The following is an 11,831-nucleotide window of genomic DNA, read 5'->3' as shown; positions in this document are numbered from 1 at the left end:
AGCCCACTTCTGAGCTGCAGTGCAATTAACGATTGCTTTCCTCCAACTGAGGGCCTGATACAGATTTGGGAATAGAGTAAAGCTGGGTACACACCCATACAATCTTCGTACCGTTGTTTTGATATCGAGAGAACAGGCGTTGGATTGTACAGCAGTGATTGCGCACAGCGACAAAATATGTGGGTCCCAGGGACCCGCCACTTTAAAAAAATGACGTCCTACGTGACCATTTCTGGGTCCCATTGTAATTTATGCTTTAGAGCTCCCCACATACCCCCCAGACCTCCCCACATGCCACCACACTTTTCCACATACCCATAGAATGCCCATCTGATACCCCCAATGACATCAGTTTTGTACATAGATGTCAGACTTAAGTACCCATTGACAATAATGGGGACTGCAGTCTGTTGCGGTAGTTAGTCTTCTGCAGATTTCTGTGAAAATACATAGTGGTGATACATAAATTTATGCAGAAATTGTAGTTTCTGCATAATTTTATGAAAAACCACGACCCAATAAATACATTTTAAATATATACCAAAAAGATTTTCTTCTCTTACCTTTGATCAAAAATGCTCAAGAATTATTTGCTTCTAGCTATGCACTCTTCTGTCCTTTTATTCTGTGTGAGCTGGATGGGGACGGCTGCTCTCATCCAGCAGGTCCTTATGGCTCTTCGTCGTATTGACGTGTGGGAGGTGGGGAGCTGGTGACAGGAGTAGGAGGTGGGGAGCTGGGGACAGGAGTAGGAGGTGGGGAGCAGGTGACAGGAGTAGGAGGTGGGGAGCTGGGGGGCAGGAGTAGGAGGTGGGGAGCTGGTGACAGGAGTAGGAGGCGGGGAGCCAGGGACAGGAGTAGAAGGTGGGGAGCCGGGGGACAGGAGTAGGAGGCGGGGAGCCAGGGACAGGAGTAGAAGGTGGGGAGCCGGGGGGCAGGAGTAGGAGGTGGGGAGCCGGGGGCAGGAGTAGGAGGTGGGGAGCTGGGGGTAGGAGTAGGAGGTGGGGAGCTGAGGACGCAAAGAGGAGGTGGTGGGGTGCCGGGGGCGGAAGTAGGAGGTGGGGAGCCGGGGACAGGAAGAATTGGGGAGCCAGATTATAGGTGGAAGGGAGCCACAGACAGGAGGTGGCAGAGGGGAGTTGGGACAGGAGGAGTAGGTGGGGACAGGAGAAGGGGCTGGCTGCCAGGTATTAGATGTGGAGGCAGAGCCGGATTTAGACCTCATGGGGCCCTAGGCAAGATACCAGTTTGGGGCCCTCCTCCCTCAAACAAACCATAACACTATATGTGAGTTCCTGATTCATGCCCCTTACATAAATTTGGGGGGTTTTCCTCCTTATATTCAACTTCTTAAAGCTTTTTAATGAAAATATTTCCACTATGTACAAAAAGGAACATGCAGGGACAGTAGTTGCGGTAACTGCTGTCCCTGCAAGTTGTATCTGCGGCAAATTGCAGAAGTCTTTCACAAAAGTGAAAGACTTCTCCCGTAGAAGCTGGCACTGCGCATGCACACAGTGTCAGCTTCCAAAGCCGACTGGGGGCTGCGGGGGAGAGATCTAAAGATCTCCTGCTCCTAGAGCCTCCATAGGCTTAAAGTAGTTTACACCATCTGATGGTGTAAACTACTAGGACTAAACTCTGAAAAGCTTAGCTTTTTGGAGTTTAGTACATAGGGGGTTAGATCGTAGTCCCCATTGATAAAAATGGGGACTGCGATCTGCAGCGCTAATTAGCACTTTGCCGGAGATTTCTTTGAGACATCCTGCATTGTGATTTATTACATATACTATACTATACATGACTGGATGGAGTGGTGGTAGGAGCAGGTGGGCCCCGGCGGTGTGAAGTGGTGAAAAAACAGGGCATGGGGGGAGAAGGGGTTGGGGTGTGAAGTGGTGACAGGGGCTGGATGTAGAGGAAGGTGAAGGGGGCAGAAGATGAAGGAGGCTGGGCCAGAGGAAGGTGATGGGGGCTGGGGCAGAAAGTGACAGGGGCTGGAAGCAGAGGAAGGTGAAGGGGGCAGAGGAAGATGAGGGAGGCTATGGGCAGAGGAAGGTGAAGAGGCAGAAGGTGACAGGGGCTGGAAGCAGAGGAAGGTGAAGGGGACAGAAGGTGACAGGGGCTGGAAGCAGAGAAAGGTGATGGTTCCTGGTGATGGTGGAAGGTGAAGAGGGCTGGGGGCATAGGAAGGTGATAGAGGCTGGATGCAGAAGGTGACAGGGGCTGGAAGCAGAGGAAGGTGATGGTTCCTATTGATGGAGGAAGATGAAGAGGGCGGGGGGGCATAGGAAGGCAATGGGGGCTGGACGCAGAAGGTGATAGGGGCTGGAAGCAGAGGAAAGTGATAGTTCCTGGTGATGGAGGAAGATGATGAGGGCTGGGGGCATAGGAAGGTGATGGGGGCTGGACGCAGAAGGTGACAGGTTTTGGAAGCAGAGGAAGGTGAAGGGGCAGAGAAAGATGAGGGAGGCTGGGGGCAGAGGAAGATGAGGGAGGCTGGGGCATAGGAAGGTGATGGGGGCTGGACACAGAAGGTGACAGGGGTTGGAAGCAGAGGAAGGTGAAGGGGCAGAGGAAGATGAGGGAGGCTGGGGCATAAGAAGATGATGGGGGCTGGATGCAGAAGGTGGCAGGGGCTGGACGCAGAGGAAGGTGATGGTGCCTGGGGACAGAGAAAGGTGATGGGATGTAACCCCCGAAACGTTGATATTGTAAACATTTCGGGGTTACATCCCCATCACCAGGATACACATGGGTGGGGAGAGGCAAAACATATTCTTTTACCTGGGCCCTCCACTCTCTAGTTCCACACTGGTTATATATATATATATATATATATATATATATATATATTAGGGGTGAGCGGGTTCGGATTTCTGAAATCCGAACCCCCCCGAGCCCCCCCGATCCGAGTCCGATCCGAATCAGGCTCGACTTTTCCCGCCTGACTCGGATCTGAAATCGAGGCAAAACGTCATCATCCCGCCTTCCGAGTCTCACGGGTTTTGGATCCTATATAAGGTACCCACGTCGGCGCCATTTTCTCACTCGGCTGTGGACAGTGAAGAGGGAGGGTGGGAGTTAGGGCTGTGTAGTGTAGTGCTGCTGTTGTCCACTACTTCAAAGTCCATAGGGGCTGGCTGTGTTGTGCTGTGCTGCTGTTGTTAATAGGGGCTGTGTCCACTACTTCAAAGTCCATAGGGGCTGGCTGGACTGTGTTGTGCAGTCAGTTCTCCATAGGGGCTGTGTCCACTCCAAAGTCCTGTGCAGTGTCCCAGTCCTAAAGGAGTGCTGCAGTGTTGTCCAGGGGGTGCTCTGTCCATCAGGGGTGCTCCCCCCAAGTGCTAAAAAAATAATATATTTTCTGTGTTTGTGAATTGTGTGCGCAGTAGCCGCACGTGCATCAACAAAGTAGTGCCAAGCGTGCGCCTGTGTCATAAGTAAAGGGCCGGCTGGCTTGACCGTTAAGGGTGCTGTAACCCCCGAAAGTACACTCCAGTCCAAACCAAAAAAAAAATTATTTTCTGTGTTTGTGAATTGTGTGCGCAGTAGCCGCACGTGCATCAACAAAGTAGTGCCAAGCGTGCGCCTGTGTCATAAGTAAAGGGCCGGCTGGCTTGACCGTTAAGGGTGCTGTAACCCCCGAAAGTACACTCCAGTCCAAACCAAAAAAAAAATTATTTTCTGTGTTTGTGAATTGTGTGCGCAGTAGCCGCACGTGCATCAACAAAGTAGTGCCAAGCGTGCGCCTGTGTCATAAGTAAAGGGCCGGCTGGCTTGACCGTTAAGGGTGCTGTAACCCCCGAAAGTACACTCCAGTCCAAACCAAAAAAAAAATTATTTTCTGTGTTTGTGAATTGTGTGCGCAGTAGCCGCACGTGCATCAACAAAGTAGTGCCAAGCGTGCGCCTGTGTCATAAGTAAAGGGCCGGCTGGCTTGACCGTTAAGGGTGCTGTAACCCCCGAAAGTACACTCCAGTCCAAATCAAAAAAAAAATTATTTTCTGTGTTTGTGAATTGTGTGCGCAGTAGCCGCACGTGCATCAACAAAGTAGTGCCAAGCGTGCGCCTGTGTCATAAGTAAAGGGCCGGCTGGCTTGACCGTTAAGGGTGCTGTAACCCCCGAAAGTACACTCCAGTCCAAACCAAAAAAAAAATTATTTTCTGTGTTTGTGAATTGTGTGCGCAGTAGCCGCACGTGCATCAACAAAGTAGTGCCAAGCGTGCGCCTGTGTCATAAGTAAAGGGCCGGCTGGCTTGACCGTTAAGGGTGCTGTAACCCCCGAAAGTACACTCCAGTCCAAACCAAAAAAAAAATTATTTTCTGTGTTTGTGAATTGTGTGCGCAGTAGCCGCACGTGCATCAACAAAGTAGTGCCAAGCGTGCGCCTGTGTCATAAGTAAAGGGCCGGCTGGCTTGACCGTTAAGGGTGCTGTAACCCCCGAAAGTACACTCCAGTCCAAACCAAAAAAAAAATTATTTTCTGTGTTTGTGAATTGTGTGCACTGTGGCTGCACGTGCATCAACAAAGGAGCAGCGCCAAGCGTGCGCCTGTGTCCCATAAGTAAAGAGCCGGCTGGCTCATTTCTTAAAGGGTGGTGTAACCCACAAAGTGCACTACTCTCCAGCAAAAATAAAATAATATTTTCTGTGTTTGTGTGCGGTTTAGCCGCACGTATATATATCAATATAACATAAATGGAGGACCAAACTTTCTCCGATAAAAATAAAATAGGGAAAGATCAAGAACCACTTCCTCCTAGTGCTGTTGCTGCTGCTGGGAGTTGTTCATCATCCCAGAGAGGAAGTAGGAACATCACTACTTTTACTAAACAATTGACCCTCCAACAGTCCCTAGCGATGAGGATGAAGTACGACAGCAGTCATCCTGAAGCAAAACGTATAACTGAGGCCTTGACTGCTATGTTGGTGTTAGACGTGCGTCCGGTATCCGACATTAGTGCAGTGGGATTTAGACAATTGATGGAGGTAGTGTGTCCTCGGTTCCAAATCCCGTCTAGATTCCACCTGCATCCTCAAAGCAGCAGCGACAAGCGTGCGTCTGTCTGTTAAAGGGTGGTGACACCCTCAAAGTGTGCTACACAAACAATTAAAATATTGTTCTTTTTTTTTGGTCTTTGTGAAATGTGTGGGCTGTAGCCGCACCTGCATCCTTAAAGCAGCAGCGACAAGCGTGCGTCTGTCTGTTAAAGGGTGGTGACACCCTCAAAGTGTGCTACACAAACAATTAAAATATTGTTCTTTTTTTTTCTGTCTTTGTGAATTGTGTGGGCTGTAGCCGCACCTGCATCCTTAAAGCAGCAGCGACAAGCGTGCGTCTGTCTGTTAAAGGGTGGTGACACCCTCAAAGTGTGCTACACAAACAATTAAAATATTGTTCTTTTTTATTTGGTCTTTGTGAAATGTGTGGGCTGTAGCCGCACCTGCATCCTTAAAGCAGCAGCGACAAGCATGCGTCTGTCTGTTAAAGGGTGGTGACACCCTCAAAGTGTGCTACACAAACAATTAAAATATTGTTCTTTTTTTTTTGGTCTTTGTGAAATGTGTGGGCTGTAGCCGCACCTGCATCCTTAAAGCAGCAGCGACAAGCGTGCGTCTGTCTGTTAAAGGGTGGTGACACCCTCAAAGTGTTCTACACAAACAATTAAAATATTGTTCTTTTTTTTTCGGTCTTTGTGAAATGTGTGGGCTGTAGCCGCACCTGCATCCTTAAAGCAGCAGCGACAAGCGTGCGTCTGTCTGTTAAAGGGTGGTGACACCCTCAAAGTGTTCTACACAAACAATTAAAATATTGTTCTTTTTTTTTCGGTCTTTGTGAAATGTGTGGGCTGTAGCCGCACCTGCATCCTTAAAGCAGCAGCGACAAGCGTGCGTCTGTCTGTTAAAGGGTGGTGTAACTCTCAAAGTGCTCCAAAAAATAAAAAACTATTTTTTTAATGTGTTTGTGACTTGTGTGCGATGTAGCCGCACCTGCATCCTTAAAGCAGCAGCGACAAGCGTGCGTCTGTCTGTTAAAGGGTGGTGACACCCTCAAAGTGTGCTACACAAACAATAAAAATATTCTTCTTTTTTCTGTCTATGTGAATTGTGTGGGGTGTAGCCGCACCTGCATCCTTAAAGCAGCAGCGACAAGCGTGCGTCTGTCTGTTAAAGGGTGGTGACACCCTCAAAGTGTTCTACACAAACAATTAAAATATTGTTCTTTTTTTTTCGGTCTTTGTGAATTGTGTGGGCTGTAGCCGCACCTGCATCCTTAAAGCAGCAGCAACAAGCGTGCGTCTGTCTGTTAAAGGGTGGTGTAACTCTCAAAGTGTTCCAAAAAATAAAAAACTATTTTTTTAATGTGTTTGTGACTTGTGTGCGATGTAGCCACACTTGCATCCTCAAAGCAGCAGCGACAAGCGTGCGTCTGTCTGTTAAAGGGTGGTGACACCCTCAAAGTGTGCTACACAAACAATTAAAATATTGTTCTTTTTTTTTCTGTCTATGTGAATTGTGTGGGCTGTAGCCGCACCTGCATCCTTAAAGCAGCAGCGACAAGCGTGCGTCTGTCTGTTAAACGGTGGTGACACCTCAAAGTGTTCTACACAAACAATTAAAATATTGTTCTTTTTTTTTTGGTCTTTGTGAAATGTGTGGGCTGTAGCCGCACCTGCATCCTTAAAGCAGCAGCGACAAGCGTGCGTCTGTCTGTTAAAGGGTGGTGACACCTCAAAGTGTTCTACACAAACAATTAAAATATTCTTCTTTTTTCTGTCTTTGTGAATTGTGTGGGCTGTAGCCGCACTTGCATCCTCAAAGCAGCAGCGACAAGCGTGCGTCTGTCTGTTAAAGGGTGGTGTAACCCTCAAAGTGTGCTCCACAAACAATAAAAATATTCTTTTTTTTTTCTGTCTTTGTGAATTGTGTGGGCTGTAGCCGCACTTGAATCCTCAAAGCAGCAGCGACAAGCGTGCGTCTGTCTGTTAAAGGATTACATCGGTGACAGCATCCAAGTAGGCATGTCAGACAGTCCGTACCTGTACTGGCAGGAAAAAGAAGCAATTTGGAGGTCCCTGTACAAACTGGCTCTATTTTACCTGAGTTGCCCCCCCTCCAGTGTGTACTCCGAAAGAGTGTTTAGTGCAGCCGGGAACCTTGTCAGCGAAAGGCGTAGGAGGTTGCTTCCACAAAATGTGGAGAAGATGATGTTCATAAAATGAATTATCAACTCTTCCAGGGAGACCAGCCTCCAGAACGTACAGAGGGACCTGTGGTTCCAGCAGGGACGAATTAATACTCTGTGAGGATGAGGATGTACACACTGAAGAGGGTGAGGAATCGGTGGATGAGGAGGATGAGGATGACATCTTGCCTCCGTAGAGCCAGTTTGTGCAGGGACAGATAAATTGCCAGCTTGTTTTGTGGGGGCCCAAACGAACCAATCATTTCAGCCACAGTTGTGTGGCAGACCCTGGCGCTGAAATGATTGGTTTGTTAAAGTGTGCATGTCCTGTTTATACAACATAAGGGTGGGTGGGAGGGCCCAAGGACAATTCCATCTTGCACCTCTTTTTTTTCTTTGCATTATGTACAGTTTGGGGCCTAGTTTTTCAATGCCATCCTGTCTGCCACTGCAGTTTCACGCCTAGATGGGTCACGTGTTTGTGCCGCCCACTTGTGTCGCTTAGCATAGTCATCCAGCTACCTCGGTGCAACCTTTTGGACATAAAAACACTATTGTGAGGTGTGAGGTATTCAGAATAGACTGGAAATGAGTGGAAATTAAGGTTATTGAGGTTAATAATAGCATAGGAGCAGAAAAACCTACAAATTCTGTGATTTTAGCTGTTTTTATGCTTTTTTTCAAAAAAATACAGATCCAAAACACAAAACCCAGAACCCAAAACACGCAAGGGTGGTTTTGGCAAAACCAATCCAGATCCAAAACACGAAGAAAGATCCAGATCCAAAACCAAAACACAAAACACGAAAAGTGGCCGGTGCACACCCCTAATATATATATATATATATATATATATTAGGGGTGAGCGGGTTCGGTTTTACTCGGTTCTTATCGCCACTTTACCTCAATTTCGGCTCGATTTCATTCGCTATCCAAAACACGTGTTCGGCGATAGCCAATAAAAAGATCCGAGTAAAACCGAACCCACTCACCCCTAATATATATATAATATATATACACACATGTACTGTATGTGTGTGTATATATATATATATGTATATATCATCTAGCGACATTATAAAAACTGCATATATCACAGTAGGTGTCACTAGGGCAAGATACACATATCATATACACACTATAAATAAATATATATATATATATAAATTATATATATATATATATATGAATATGTGTATCTTGCCCAAGTGACACCTCCTGTGATATATGCACAGTTTTTAGTTTCTTGCAGCTGATTGCAGACTGGAGAATTCCCTACCTGCCTGGCTGCTGTGCTTAGCAGTTCCTGGCCTGAGATCCTCCTTGCCTGTCCCTCTGGTCTGTCACCTTGCAGGGTGCTGCCGCTGATTGATGCTGCTGGTGGGTGAAGAGCCTGTCAGTGTGGCCAAACATCCTGCTGGGCAGGCCGCGGCCGGAGGTAGCAGGAGCAGCAGGGACTGGTCAGCTGGATTTCTTGGGGTAAAGGGGCCCGTCTACGGGCCCCTTGGGTCCTGCCGGGCCCTAGGCGAGCGCCTAGGTTGCCTAGTGGGAAATCCGGGGCCACAGACAGGAGGTGGCGGAGGGGAGCTGGGGACAGGAGACAGGAGAATGGGCTGGGTGCCGGTATTAGATGTGGAGGGGAGCCACAGACAGGAGGTGGAGGGGAACTAGGGACCGCAGAATTAAGCAGGGACAAGAGAAGGGGCTGGGTACAGGGTATTAGATGTGGAGAGGAGGCAGGGGAGACACAAAGCCGGGGCCTGCTGGGGCCAGGCGCGTTGCAGTACTCTCCATCGTCATTTACAGCATTATTCTGTCACTCTGTCCGGCCTGCTGCTGGCTTCTGCGCCTCCTTGTGAGCCTGATCTCCGCGCAATATAACAAAACCCCAACATTCCCCCACCCCTCCCCTCGCACTATCGTGGCGCTAACTGCTATATACTTACATGTCCCAGGGAGTGCAGCCAGTGTCTTAGCTGGTTCGTGGCGCCATCTGTATACCAGGTGCCGTCTTCAAGCCGGGAGCCCGGTCACAGTCTTCACTCCAGGGGCCGGGCTGCAGTCTTCACCCCGCGGCAGTTATCACCGGTCCTCACGTATGAGCTGCTGCTGGCTCCACCCCTTGTTAGTCTTCCCAGCAGTTAAGCCAGGGGACACGTCATTCATCCAACCAGAATCCAGGGGATTACCCGGCAGCGGAGCGCGTCCCTGGGGACTCTCCCATTTTGAAAAAGTGGGTCCCTGGTCCTCATATGTGGGTAAAATACGCGCTATAGCACGTATTTGCGAACACTGGTATAGGTGTGTACGCTGTACCAATGCTGGAGCATCGACCGACAAACGGCTAAAAACGCCCTGCAACGTTTGTCCTCGGTCGCTCGCATCTCATGTGCAATTTAATATTCATCCAACTGTCTGGGAGGATATCGGAACAAAAGAGCAATGTGTACTCACATTCGATCAATATTCTGGCCGTTCTTGCAGTTTAATACTCCTGCAGCAGCGCCGCCTTTGTGGGCGTTTCCTTGCTACGTAGTCTCGTATTCAGCACTACATGTAAACAATACCATGTTGTTAAATATTTGCCCTTTTCTTGTTAAATAAGTCTTCGACCCAAATGCAGATATTGATTATACATGTATAAAATAAAATTTCCCAACCGATAAACTACAAACTCTATGCTTTCAAACAATGTTTTAACATGATGACCTGTATACCTTAATTCCTATAGCATTCCATCGAGAAATACATATAAAAAATATACAGTGAATTATCACTTTCTTTCAATAGGGTGATCGAAGTCGAAAGTAAAATTTTATAGTTGTATACGCGCATATCGGCTATATATTTTCGGGACGTTCGATCTGGAGTTTGGTCGAACAAACCATCGCATCTAAAGCTTGATTGTATAGGTGTGTACCCATCTTAAGAAAGAGCAAGTAATTGTGTACATGGGCAAAACCATTCTGCACTGCAGGTGGTGCTGATGTACTGTAACATGTGCAGAGATTAGATTTGGGAGGTTGTGTCCAATCTGAAATCTGAATTGCAGTGTAAAAATAAAGCTGTCCAGTATTTGTGGGCTACATGCAAAAGCAGCCAGCATTTACCATGCATGCATAAAAAAAAAGAATGTATTTCCACCCCTTGCATTGCTATATGGTTTGTTCAGGTACACAGTTATACTCTATTCCCAAATCTAAATCAGGCCCTGAGCACTGTAGATGGCAGGCAGTACTGACAGAGCTATATGTCCAGAATCACAGTTGCTGCAATGTGCACGAGATCTTCTTATTTTTAGTTCTTGTGCCTTGTAGTGTCTGTAGCTGTTTTCATTCCATGTAGGCGAACGACATGGAAAAAAATCCTGTTGCTTGTTACATGAGCTGTGTGTACCCATGTTAAACAGACTATAAACACCTAGAATGGCAGATTACTTTTTTCATTTTATTTCCGGATGATACAAAATGTTCTGCACCTCTGAGTGTGATCTTATGTTACGTAGGCAGAATTTGTTTACAGTTGTGACAGTAATACAACACCAGCTATTCCTAGAAACGAAAGACAAGAGGACACTACAAATCATGGTGCTGAAGCAGTTATGCTTCTATGGCAGACTCAAACAATTCCAGTGGTTTGGACCATGCCATACGGTGGGGATAGCCAAAGCCACTGGTATTTCACAAGTTGCTCTTTACCTTCCTAGTTTTCACTTTGTATTTATAAGAAATAGAATTATATCTAATGCCTACAAAAAAAAGCTAGATTTCACAACAATATTTATTGGAATGGAAATATTAACTGCCACATGCAATTTTACTAATTTAATGTACCTTTTGACCTTAATGTTGGAAAGCTACTGCGTAGGTTCTAATGCAGTGTCATTTTGGCTATCCACAGAACGTCACATGAGGGTGCTGTAGCCTTTAATAATACAATTATGCAAAACCTATATATAATTTTTTTTTATAATTTAATGATATCCATAGATTAGTTTTTTGCTAAAGAATTGTTTATATTTATCAGTCTTTACAGACCCAACATAACTATTCTTGAGGCTGCTAAACCAGTAAAGACAACTCCAGTGAAAAATCACTGAAGTGCGATTACACTTGTGGTCGGGTAGGAGATGCTGAATACAAAGGCGTTCAGCATACACATTCCCAAAGATGCCCTGATGCCTGCAAGCGCAAGTAGGTATGGGGTTATTGAAAACAATAGGTTCCAACCTCATTCCTGTTACTATGCTTTCATTATCATTACAAATTTACCCTTAACTATTAATGCTAGTAGTTGAGGGACATAACTAATACATTTTGGGAAAAACACAGAGAATTACATTGAACACACTAGTACTTTGCAGTTTGACAATACAAAAAGCAGAGACAAAATATAAATTAAAACGTGGCTAAGTTATTTATGAAATGTAAGCACATACTGGATACATAAATTACATTCTTGATTTATTCTATAACTAGTTTTTAAATTATTTAACAATTTGCGGAATAAATATGGAGCATAATGTATTTGTGACCTCTAGGATAGTTTCTCCAGACTTGTACATTTTCATATTGTCTACTTTTCTGAAACCAAAGAGAGTGTACATGTAATGCATACCTCCCAACAATGCAGGAAAGCTCA

The sequence above is a fragment of the Taudactylus pleione genome, unplaced genomic scaffold, assembly GCF_031769625.1.
Source record: "Taudactylus pleione unplaced genomic scaffold, aTauple2 ptg000046l, whole genome shotgun sequence".
In the NCBI taxonomy this organism is placed as follows: domain Eukaryota; kingdom Metazoa; phylum Chordata; class Amphibia; order Anura; family Myobatrachidae; genus Taudactylus; species Taudactylus pleione.
This window is presented reverse-complemented; position numbering follows the sequence as displayed.